Below are 10,922 nucleotides of genomic sequence, written 5' to 3'. Positions count from 1 at the left end.
AGTAGGAATCCAGGCAAATGGGGAAAGGAGTGGAAATAAAACTTTTCATTGAAAATCTTCTGAGAATGTTTGAAACTCATAAATGTAAAACCCATTCAAAAATGGAAATAAATACACAATAGCTTAAAAATAACAGCAGTGCCATGAATGTGAAGCAGGAGGCCAGGGCACTAGCGGGGCAGGTGACGGGGTACTGTAGCATGCAGCTGGCAGAGGAAGTCACTGAGGAAGTCACTTTTAAATAGAAACTTGACAGAGAAATAGGCAAAGGGGCAAACGAGGGCTGCCCAGGAAAAGGGACCCCGTGTGCAAAAGCCCTGAGGAGGGAAGGGGCTTTATCTGCAAGGAATGGAAGGGTATCCCGTACAGCTGCACAGCAGACATGAGGGGTAGGGGGACCAGAAGCTAAATACAAAGCAAGGAGCCAAAGTATGCAAGCTATGTTTAAAAAAAAATTGGACTTTATCCGAAGGGCAGTAGGAAGCCATTGAAAGAGTTTAAGCAGGAAAGTGATGGGATCAAGGTTATGTTTGGAATAGATTGCTCTGGAGCCTCTGAGGAGAAATGACTGGGGGAAGCAAGAGTGGATGTTGACAACCCATATATCTGAGAAACCGCTGTGGAGCACTATCTGGTGGTTTCTTACAAAGTTAAACATACACCTACCCTATGACCTGGCAATTTCATTCTTAGGTATTTATCCAAGTTAAATGAAAACATATGTTCACAAAAGTACTTGCACAAGAATTTTTATAGCAGCTGTATTTGTAAGAGCAAAAATTACCCCTCCAAATCCTACAAATCTCTATCAAAAGATGAATTTGTAAGCAAACTGTGGTGTATTTATACACTGGTGTACTACTTAGCAATATGAAGGAAGGGACTCCTGATACACACAATGTGAATGATACTTAAATCTATGAAAGAAAAGTAAAAGACACAGAAATGCATATACTGTATGAAATCTATTGACATGAAATGAAATCTGGGTACAGAAAAAAATAATCTATAGTGTTAGAAATCAGAAAGTAGTGCCTGGAGGGAGAAAAAAACTGGAAAAATGAGGGAATGTTCTGGAGCAATGGAAATGTTTTATATCTTGTTGTACATGGCAGTTACACAGTGTGTGCAACTGTCAAAACTCATCAAAGTGAAGAGCTGAGATTTATGCTTTTCATGTCAAGCATATCTCAGTAATGAAGAAGAAGAAGAAGAAGAAGAAGAAGAAGAAGAAGAAGAAGAAGAAGAAGAAGAAGAAGAAGGAGAAGGAGGAGGGAATGAAAGAGAAAGAAAGAGAGAGAGAAAGAAAGAAAGAAAGAAGAAAGAAAGAAAAAGGAGAAAGAAAGAAAAAGAAGAAAGAAAGAAAAGTGCTCATTGAGAAAGGTAGGAGGTGTTTATAATAATCTAGGAGAAAGTCCTGGTTCCCTGATGCCCTGGCATGGGGATCCAGTAAAATAATGTGTAGAAGAAGCAAGCTATGAAAGCCCATCCATGCAAACGGTAAAGCTCTATACATACTGTGAAGCCCTTTTCAAAGTGAGGAATTAGTCAAACTTAACCCTTATCAAATTCTGGAGGTGAACATGGGACATCTGATTGCCAGAGGCAGTCCTGTTTATTTGCAATGAAGGACTTGGGGCTGTTAATCATGATCTTCTTGCTGATCTGACACCATTTGGCAGGAAAGGGATCCAGGGGCTGCTGAGATTCATCAGAATCCTTAATCCTGATGGAAAAATAAAGCAGTGGTGGCGCCTGGCTGGCTCAGGCAGGGGCTCATGCAACTCTTGATCTCAGGGCTGTAAGGTTCGAGCCCCACATTGGGTGGAGAGGTTACTTGAAAATAAAATCTTCAAAAAAAAATTAAAAATAATAAAGCAGTGCGGGGGGGGGGGGGGCGGTGCAAAGCTGCCTTTGCCAAGGATAATTTTCTACTAAAAACAACAACAAAAAAATGTATTTAGCTCCTGGGCTTGAGTCTTGAATTTATTTTTTTGAATAATTAGGGTTTGAGGATACAGAGAAAAGGAAGCAGGCTGTCAGTTCCTGAGGCAGGGACCATAACCATCAGTGACACGGCCACCCAGCATTCAAGAGAGTTCACTGGGAGCTGAGAGTATGTGGGAAACACACGTGGGCTGCTTGAAGCATCTGCCTCTGAGTGTAGACAGGTTTAGGGAAACAGCTGTGGGGAAAACCAGTCAAAAGCCAACCAAATAGCTGGCTACTATTTAACTGAATGCAACTTTTTTTACGTGCTTTTTTTGAATGTTAATAAATCCCTAGTTATTTGCTTGCATTTCTTGTTGATTTCTCTCCCCAAAACCACTTTGAATGAGCAGACACAGCTGGATCCTTGCTATCCACACCAAAGGATGCTAAACACCCCTTGGGTCCTTTGTGAAAAGGAGACGTCCCTGCACAAGTCAGGGCGGGCCTTAGATTAGATTCCATGACCTCCAGAAGAGGACTGAAGATCCTCTTCAGAGTTGTAGCAGACATTTGTCATATTTTTATTATCTAGTATGTGTCACCTGATCCTCCTCTCTTTCTAAGGATTGATTTTTGTTGTAGTTTCTCCTGGTGTGAGGTAGAACCCATCTTCCACATTGAAAGTAGACAGGCTCTCTCTCTCTCTCTCTCTCTCTCTCTCTGTCTCTCTTTCTCTACCCCTCTACCCCCCCCCCTTACTCCTCGCTCTCACCCACACCCACGCACACTCACACATACACACACACCCTTGGCCTTGGCAAAGTCTGATGATAGGCAACTGACTTGGGCTTACCCCACCCAGTGGTCTTCCCTTGAACTGGGAGCCTCAGGAGAGCAATATAAGAATATGGATATAGTTGGTGGTTATCCATGGAGACAGCTGGAAGTCATTTGTTCAAAAGTAGCAAAAGTCATTTGTTCAAAAGTTGGCATGCTGACCAAATACTCCGGCCAAGACACCATTACTGTGACTCCCTTGGCCTTGCCCTCTGACTTGCCACTTCTGGATTGGAAAACAGAGTCCTGGGACTTAAAATGACGTGTCCATATTCACACAAAAAATTATCAACCAAGCCAAAACTCGAACCTATGTTTTTCACTGTACCCCCACTGCTTCCTGCCTAGCACAAGAATCTTCCTTAATTGTGCTCATTTTGGCAGCACATATACTAAAATTGGAACGATACAGAGAAGATTAGCATGGCTCCTGCTTAAGGATGACACACAAATTCGTGAAGCATTCCATATTTTTGGAGGAAAAAATAAAACAAGACGAAATCAGAAAGGAAGGCAAACTGAAAGAGACTCTTAATTATAGCAAACAAACTGAGGGTCACTGGAGGGGAGGAGGGTTGGGGGATGGGGTAACCGGGTGATGGGCATTGAGGAGGGCGTGTGATGGGATGAGCTGTTATGTAAGACAGATGAATCACTGACCTCTATCTCTGAAACCAATAATACATCATATGTCAAGTCATTGAATTTAGTTTTTTTTAAAAAAAGAATCTCCCTTAATTTCTACCCATTTCTATCCTCCAATACCCCTACAATAAATTCCCCTCCTTGTAAGTTACCTGGAGTTGGTTTTCATTGCTGACGTGCCAGACAAACACACAATCATAGAATAGTGGTTTCATTTTCCATTTCATGCCTTCATAGAAATGTTCTCCAGCGGTTTCTTGGACACTGAGATCCAAGGTTTTTCTTTGGGGGCAGCTGACTACGTGGAAGTGGGGATGCGGAGAGAAGAGTGAAGAAGAGGATGGGAGAATGAAAAGATCTGCATGTTTTCCATCCAGTCCATTCTAGGGCTGAGGGTGCAGCGAGGGGCCGCAGGGGCAGAGCCTCTAACAGATGCCGGGAGCTGGGCTCGGCAGTTGCCCTTGTGGCCACGGCACCGGGAGGAGGGTGTTCCGCATCCCAAGTGGAAAGAATGAGGCTGGGCGAGGCCGAGGACCTTGCCCGTGGTTGTCGGGCAAGGGGCACAAGGGGGCAGAACCAGCCTCTGGACCAGACTGGGGTCCTTCAGCCCTTTCCACCTGAATCTGCGGGTTGACCACGGTGGCTAACCCGTGTGCCTTTTTCTTCTTATAGGATGACTTCCAAGCTGTATCCATGATTTGGAATGAGTGCATAATGACATGACGAGATCGTGGGACTCTGTACACATACATACATGCATGCATGTATGTATTTAAAAAACACAAGGAAGACAACTTTGCTGAGCCCTCGAGAAGCAGGGCTGGAGGCGCTTGAAGCCTGTTTTGATTTAAGAGGAATGGATCCGGCTCGAGTGTAAATGCGAGACTGTGTTTGCTTGTCTCACACTCTGTTTTCTCAAATTACTTTCATATGTTCTCTTGCATTGGTTTCCCCCACTTCGGGATGAGAAAACTGAGACCAGGGCTTGAAGGAACGGGTCCGTGTTCACACAACAAATTAGCGTCCGAGTGAAAACTCAAACCCAGACCCTTCCACTGCACCCCACACACCCCTCCTGCCTGCACAAGCATCATGAGTGCATCAGTCGGGCTTAACAAATGGACTCGCATGGATGCATGCTGATGACTTGATCTAGCCTCCTGGGATCCTGCAGGTGAATATTTGTCCCACATCACCCACTGTCCAAGTATATGCAGTCTCTGTCTTTTGCTATCTCTTCACCTTTCCCCTGATTTTCTACCTCTACTCCCTCCTCCTTTTCTCTGTATCTCCTCTCCTTTCCTCCCTTCCTCTCCTCCCACAGACACACTTGTTTTTCCTACATCGAGATGGTCTCATGTTGACGGGATGGGTGAAGCGTGAGTGTCTTTTAAGTCCCTGGAAGCAGAATATTTTCTTATGGATTTTTATTGTTTAGATTGTTTTGCCAGGCTAATGAAAAAGGGCTCTAAGGTCCCCTTATCTCAGGCCAACCAGTGGATGCCTTCAAGCTTTTGTTTTTGTTTCCAAGCTGGTTCCTTACAAATGCATCCAGAAGGTCACTCTCAGGTCCCCAAGATAGCAGCAGGTAATCAATCACTTTCAGGGCATCAGCCTTACTGAAGGGAACTCATGAATGGGAGCGCTTGGGGAAGGGGACAGGGAGCCTGAGCTACCCCAGAATCTCCAGCTCAGTAAAGGTGATCTATCTGATGGATTGCTTTCTCCAGAAGTTCTCTGGGATAGACTCCAGTATATTCTAGCTCAGGGGCTAGATTTTTGACTCCCCTCTGATTTTTGACTCCAAATAAATACATACTTACGCAAAAGGCTTGGACATTTACCAGGTAATCTGATAACTGCAATGCAGCAAGCAATAAAGACTGTGTCTAATGGCTCTAAGGGCTGCATCCACACGGGGCCCCCAGGCAATCTCTCCAAAACAAACAAAGGGGGCTCCAGTTCTAGCTTTGCCAAGGACAAGCTTTGTGAGCTTGGGCAACTCACCTCACATCTCTGGGCCTCACTTCCTTGACTATAAAACGACATAATGAATGAGTCTATTCTTCCCACAAATACTTATTAAACATCTACTTTGTGGCAGGCCTTGTGCAAGGAACTGAAAATCTTTTTTCAAGGCTACACAGACCCTTGAGGTCTCAAGGGGCCTCAAAGTTTAATGGAGGAAATATGCATAACAAAGGAAACTAATAATAATATAATATTTTTAAGCATTCTACTGGTACTCTGTGCAAAGTGCAATGGAAGGACAGAGGTGGAAACAGGTTGACCGAGCTTTAAAGTCTGTGTGTGTGGCTTTCTTATTTGTTTTGTTTCGATCTGCCTTTCCCACTAATGTATCTTATTCTTTCTTGACTTGGTTATTTTCAAATATAGTTGTTAGTATATAAACTGTTACCAATGATTACATTACATAGTGTTTAATTGCTCCAATAGTTGTAAAAGTTAGATATTATGATCACCATTTTGGATATTTTAGATATAAGAACACTGAAGCTCAGAGAGGTGAAGTAACCTGCTCAAGCTCACACAGCTGGGAAGTTACAGAACTAGGATTTGAATCCCTTATCAACTTCAAGGCTGTGTTCTTTCCACTCAGGGCTACTGCTTCAGGTGTATAACAACTCAGGACCAGCAGCACAATTTGTAGAAACAGTGCCAAGCAAAAATATGGGATCTTTTGTTCATAAACTATTAAGAATTTCAAGGCAGAGGATGCCTGGATGGCTCAGAGGTTGAGCGTCTGCCTTTGACTCTGGGTGTGATTCCCCCAGGCAGCCTGCTTCTCCCTCTTCCTATGTCTCTCATAAATAAATTAATTAATTAAAAAAAAAAAGGAGTTCACGATAGTACAGTAGAGCATGGAAGAAAGCAGAAGGCCTTTCTAAGCATGGGACCCTGAACACGTGTCCAGGTCACACACCCACGACGTTTGCCCCACTAGCTACAATTTACTTTGCAGATGGCATCTCCCAGCAAGGAGCAAAAACATGCTAGTAATTGGCAGGCTCAGAGCACAGTGGCAGAATTTTAGTAGTCATGCTTCATGTACACTTTTTGATGTCACCCAGAGGGCTCAACATGGATCGCTTCAGCAGAAGTTGCAGGCTATGTGCAGTAGCTCTCCCTGAGAAGGAAAACTTTTTGTGTGGGAAAGATAGATGGTCTTGGGCTGATGGGGTCTGGCCACACCCTCACCTCCCATTTAGAATTTCAGGGGCTCATTAAGGCAGCACAAATGGGACACAGCCAAAGCCTCTTATAAGCCTCTCTTGTCATACTGTAGAGGGGACCTGTGGGTGTGCTCTGATGAAGGGCAGTGGGGAAAAAGCAACAAGATTTTGCATATGCGGTTTATAAGCCTTTCTCCTGAGGCACTCAAGAAGTCAGCGCCTATGGACCCTGTAGAGATTGAGATTGCCCTTTTGGTCAGCAATCCTGAATCAGTGGTATTTAAGGTTCTGAAACCATAGAACCAACAATGAAAATAGGAACCATCTCCCCGGAAAAAGGACACATATACATAAAGAATTTTGCATACAATTACAGACTCCCTGCATTGACCCCAGATTTTTTAAAACCCCAATTTAGATCAGAGCTTCCGTAATTATAGAGCCTACATTAGACCTAGGCAGAAATGTAGAGAATATTTTTAGGAAACCATCTTATTCCTCAGAGGGGGTGAAGGCCAAGGTCATTTGGGATAATAAAAGACTCTGGAGGTTTTCAAAGACTCACTCATCTGATTGTTAACTCCCCCTTGAAATAGTCCCCAGTGTGCTCCGTTCATAACACTGTAGCCAAGTGGCACAGTCTAGCACTACAAATGGCTGATGTCACGACGTTGGTGAACACTTGGGGAGCACCTGACAAGCCAAGGTGTTGGGTATAAGAGCAGTTTGTGTCCTTGAGAAGCTCACAGACATCTGGGGGAGAGATGCACCTAAACAACAGAATATAATAGAACGTGTGTAATTGCAGACGTCTGGAGCTAGGTTGAGTGCTCACTTCGGCAGCACATATACTAAAATTGGAGCTAGGTTGAGAGGTGACATACAGAAGGACACTATTGGCTCTGCTTGCTTGGATCATACCAGGCTCCCAAGAAAGTAAACTCCTACAACACGGTCTTGAAGAAGGGGCACTGGGTCTTCTCGTTGAGGGGACCAGCACATGGGAAGGCAGAGAAGGGGGCACCTGGGTGGGTCAGTGGTTGAGCGTCTGCTTTTGGCTCAGGTCTTGATCCCAGGGTCCAGGGATCGAGTCCCACATCGGGCTCCCCACAGGGAGCCTCCTTCTCCCTCTGACTGTGTCTCTCATGAATAAATAAACAAAATCTTAAAAAAAAAAAAAAAAAAAAAAAGAAAAGGAAGCCAGAGAAGGATGAAGCAAGCAGCCTGAGATACATGGGAAGTTGGAAGTGGGTGGGATTGGTTAGAACATAGGCTATGTCTAAGGAAGAGGTGGGAGTTGATGGTGCAAGGGGCCAGAATCTGGGGCCTTGAACCTATGGAAGAGTGTCAGCCTGGGTGACGGATGAAGGAGTCTCTTCTTGGGGACACTAAAAGGAGGGCAGATATCCCATCTGTTCCGCATGGACTTCTGGTGGGCGGGGGTGGGGTAGGGATGAGGGGCAAGATCCCTGGCACCTCTCCCCATAAAAATCAACTGCTGCCAAACACTGGAGAACATAAGAAGGGCCCTGGAAAGCATTTATGAATGACGGGCAGCCAGCCTAAAATATAGCTCTAAGATGCCAATGAGATTAATTCGCCAGAAGGGTACGGTTCTGCTGCACTCAAGATGACTGAATGGGAGGAGGCCTTCTCACAGAGAAAGTCCCTGCATTTTAAAAATTAAAAAACGTAAAAACCCGATCCCAGCTGGATATGGTGATGGGTTTCCTCTGCAGCATCTCCCATTTTTCATTCATTGTTAAGACTGAACCAGTTAAGCCTTAGGTGGTAGGTTGTCTCTGAAGAAATAATCAAGAGAAGAGAATATCTCCAGAAACGCACAAGGGTTGCTGTTTCCTTGTCACTACGTCTCAGGATTCCTGGGCTAAGAAGTCCTTGGAAGGAGTGTGTTTTTTCCCAAGCAAATGCAGAAGCAACAAGGAAACCCAATGACTGGGACCCTCCTTGGGATGGGGGTGCGGGGGGGCGCTGAAGATGTTCTTCCCGGGTTCACCGCTAGGTGTCACGAGAACCCCGTTTTAAAAGAAAGCTTCGCAATTGCAGACCTAAAGAAAACAAATCCCCCTAGCGTTCAGATTTCTCAGCAAAAAAGCTTTGAACAAGAACATAAATTGCCAATGTTCAGGACTCATCTCTTGAGTGGCTACATAATGGCTATAACTCCTCAGACTACCTGTGAATAAGATGGTCCCTACAGGATCGCTGCAGGTTTCTGTTGAAATGCCCATTGGTGAACGAACGTCGTGCAGGAAATTCCATTGCATTTGCACTATTTATTTAATAAAAATAATCTCTGCGATTATTTGCATTTATTTCTGAAGGAGGATGTTTTTCCTTCCTCAGAATAAGTTCAGGAAATGGGTGAAGTGTTCAGGAAGTTAGCTAAATGCTGATGTAAATCCAAAAGGAAGGTCTGTTGTTTGAAAAAAAAAAAAAGAAAAGAAAAGAACCAAAAAAAAGCTAGGAAGTGGTTCTCTCTTTTACTTATGGAAAATGTTATACAGTATTTCTCATTTAAAAGGAAGAGGACTAGGAAAAATGTGTGCGCTCGTGATATCTTTTTCCGTGGATCTGGTTAGGCAGTGCAAACTTTTCCTGATAACAGCGGCCGGCAAAGAAAACTGTGTCAAGAAATAAAATCTAGATGGAAGACACCACTGGGATTAAGTTTGTACTAAATTCAGCCCTTACTATGGAATTTGTATCAGCTATTCTAGGAAGTGTGTCTTGCTGGGAAACTCTGAATCCAGAAGAGGTGGTGGGGCACAAACAACCAAATACTACCCTCTCCTCACAAGCTCCCTGTCCCTTCCAGCCACCAGCAAATGGTGTCATGCTGAGCCCCACGCTTCCAGGGAGGGAGGCTCATTCAAGGAAAAGCCCAGCTCCTCAGGGCTGCTTGGTCAGTGTTTTTGCAAATTGCTGAAGCCCTTTTGTACGAGTCGTCATTTCTCTGCGGCTTGCCATGCAGGGAGTGTGCTGTATCAGGTGCGCAGAGCAAACAGAAGGCTTCTGGCCTTGAAACACCCCCAGCACGGAGAGCAAAGATTCGGCTCATTGAACAGGCCCCGGGGCGGGGGGGTGGGGTGGGGGGGGTGGACGCAGCTAGTTGTGGTTTCTCTGAAAATCGCCCCAGCCTTTCCATCCCTCTGCAACCACCTTCATTTGGGCCTTCGTGGTTTCTCGTCCAAACAGGTCAGCCTGCCTCTGTGGTGCCCTGTCTGCCCCCCAGTCCCTGCGGCTCACCCCTGGCCAGGGTGAGCTGTGTGCAATGGCAACGTGGACGCGAGCCCTCCCAGCCTCACACCGTGCCCGGCCCAGGAGACAGCACAACCTCCCAGGCCTTTCATAACTTGGCCTCAGGCCACCTTCCCTCCTACTCCAAGAATCTCAGGTTCCAGTTTTGCTGAGCGATTGGCCACCTGCACCCCCAACAGGCCACTCTCAGCAAGTTGACGTGCACATTTACTCCTTCCACTCTGGGTCAATGGGGAAATGGGGATGGAGCACATGCTTTTTTAAGCTTCTACAGAATAGTCTCTGGATTTTATAGAACGATGATGTGAGAGAAGCAAGGGGATGGGGCCCAGAGGACACAGGCGGACCCACCTACACAACCGTCCGCTCAGAGCAAATATTACAAATTAACACATCTCTCCCTTCCCCAGCCTGGCCCAGTACCGCTCAAGCAGGAGGCTCCCAGCAATGTTGTTGCCGAGGAGCAGGAGGAAAAAGAAGGGAAGAAAGACAACTAACAATAGACAACACCGTGGGTGGGGGATCATTCTCACCTGCCTTTGAGACTAGAGAGGCCGCTAGAAAAGATGCTCAGGTGGAGGTGCTTAGCCGTTCTGATGATTCGAAGCCTTCAGGGGCACATCATGAGTATGTTTTTGTTTCGTTTCCTCAAGATTTTATCTATTTGAGAGAGAACGAGCGAGCATGATCAGGGTGGGGTGTAGGGGGCAGGGGGGGGGAAGACTCCTCTCCGAGCAGGGAGCCTGATGGGGAGCTCGACCCCAGGATCCTGGGATCATGACCTGAGCCCAAGGCAGACGCTTACCCGACTGAGCCACCCAGGCGCTGCTCGTGAGTACATTTTATTTTTTGTTTTTTCCACACTGAAATCGCCAGGTGGTTGTGATGAGCAGACCAAATCTTCAAGGAGTGGTGGTCTCTGGGACGCACCCCTTCCTTCCTCCCTGCTGTTCCCCCTGCCTCCCTACACGTCCACCTATTGAGGCAGAAGTGGCGTTTTCAGGATGCAATGAGGAGATGACAGCAGCTGAA

General features: G+C 45.7%; 1 non-coding gene across 1 annotated transcript; it reads left to right on the top strand.

Moving 5' to 3' along the window:
* Nucleotides 1-3,137: 3,137 nt before the first annotated feature.
* LOC112642170 (U6 spliceosomal RNA) lies at nt 3,138-3,244 on the top strand. The gene has a single exon (XR_003125080.1). It is a non-coding gene; the product is annotated as a U6 spliceosomal RNA (small nuclear RNA).
* Nucleotides 3,245-10,922: the final 7,678 nt, after the last annotated feature.

The sequence above is a fragment of the Canis lupus genome, chromosome 21 (assembly GCF_003254725.2).
Source record: "Canis lupus dingo isolate Sandy chromosome 21, ASM325472v2, whole genome shotgun sequence".
NCBI lineage: Eukaryota > Metazoa > Chordata > Mammalia > Carnivora > Canidae > Canis > Canis lupus.
Note: the sequence above shows the minus strand (reverse complement) of the source record. Positions and strands in the feature narration are given on the sequence as shown.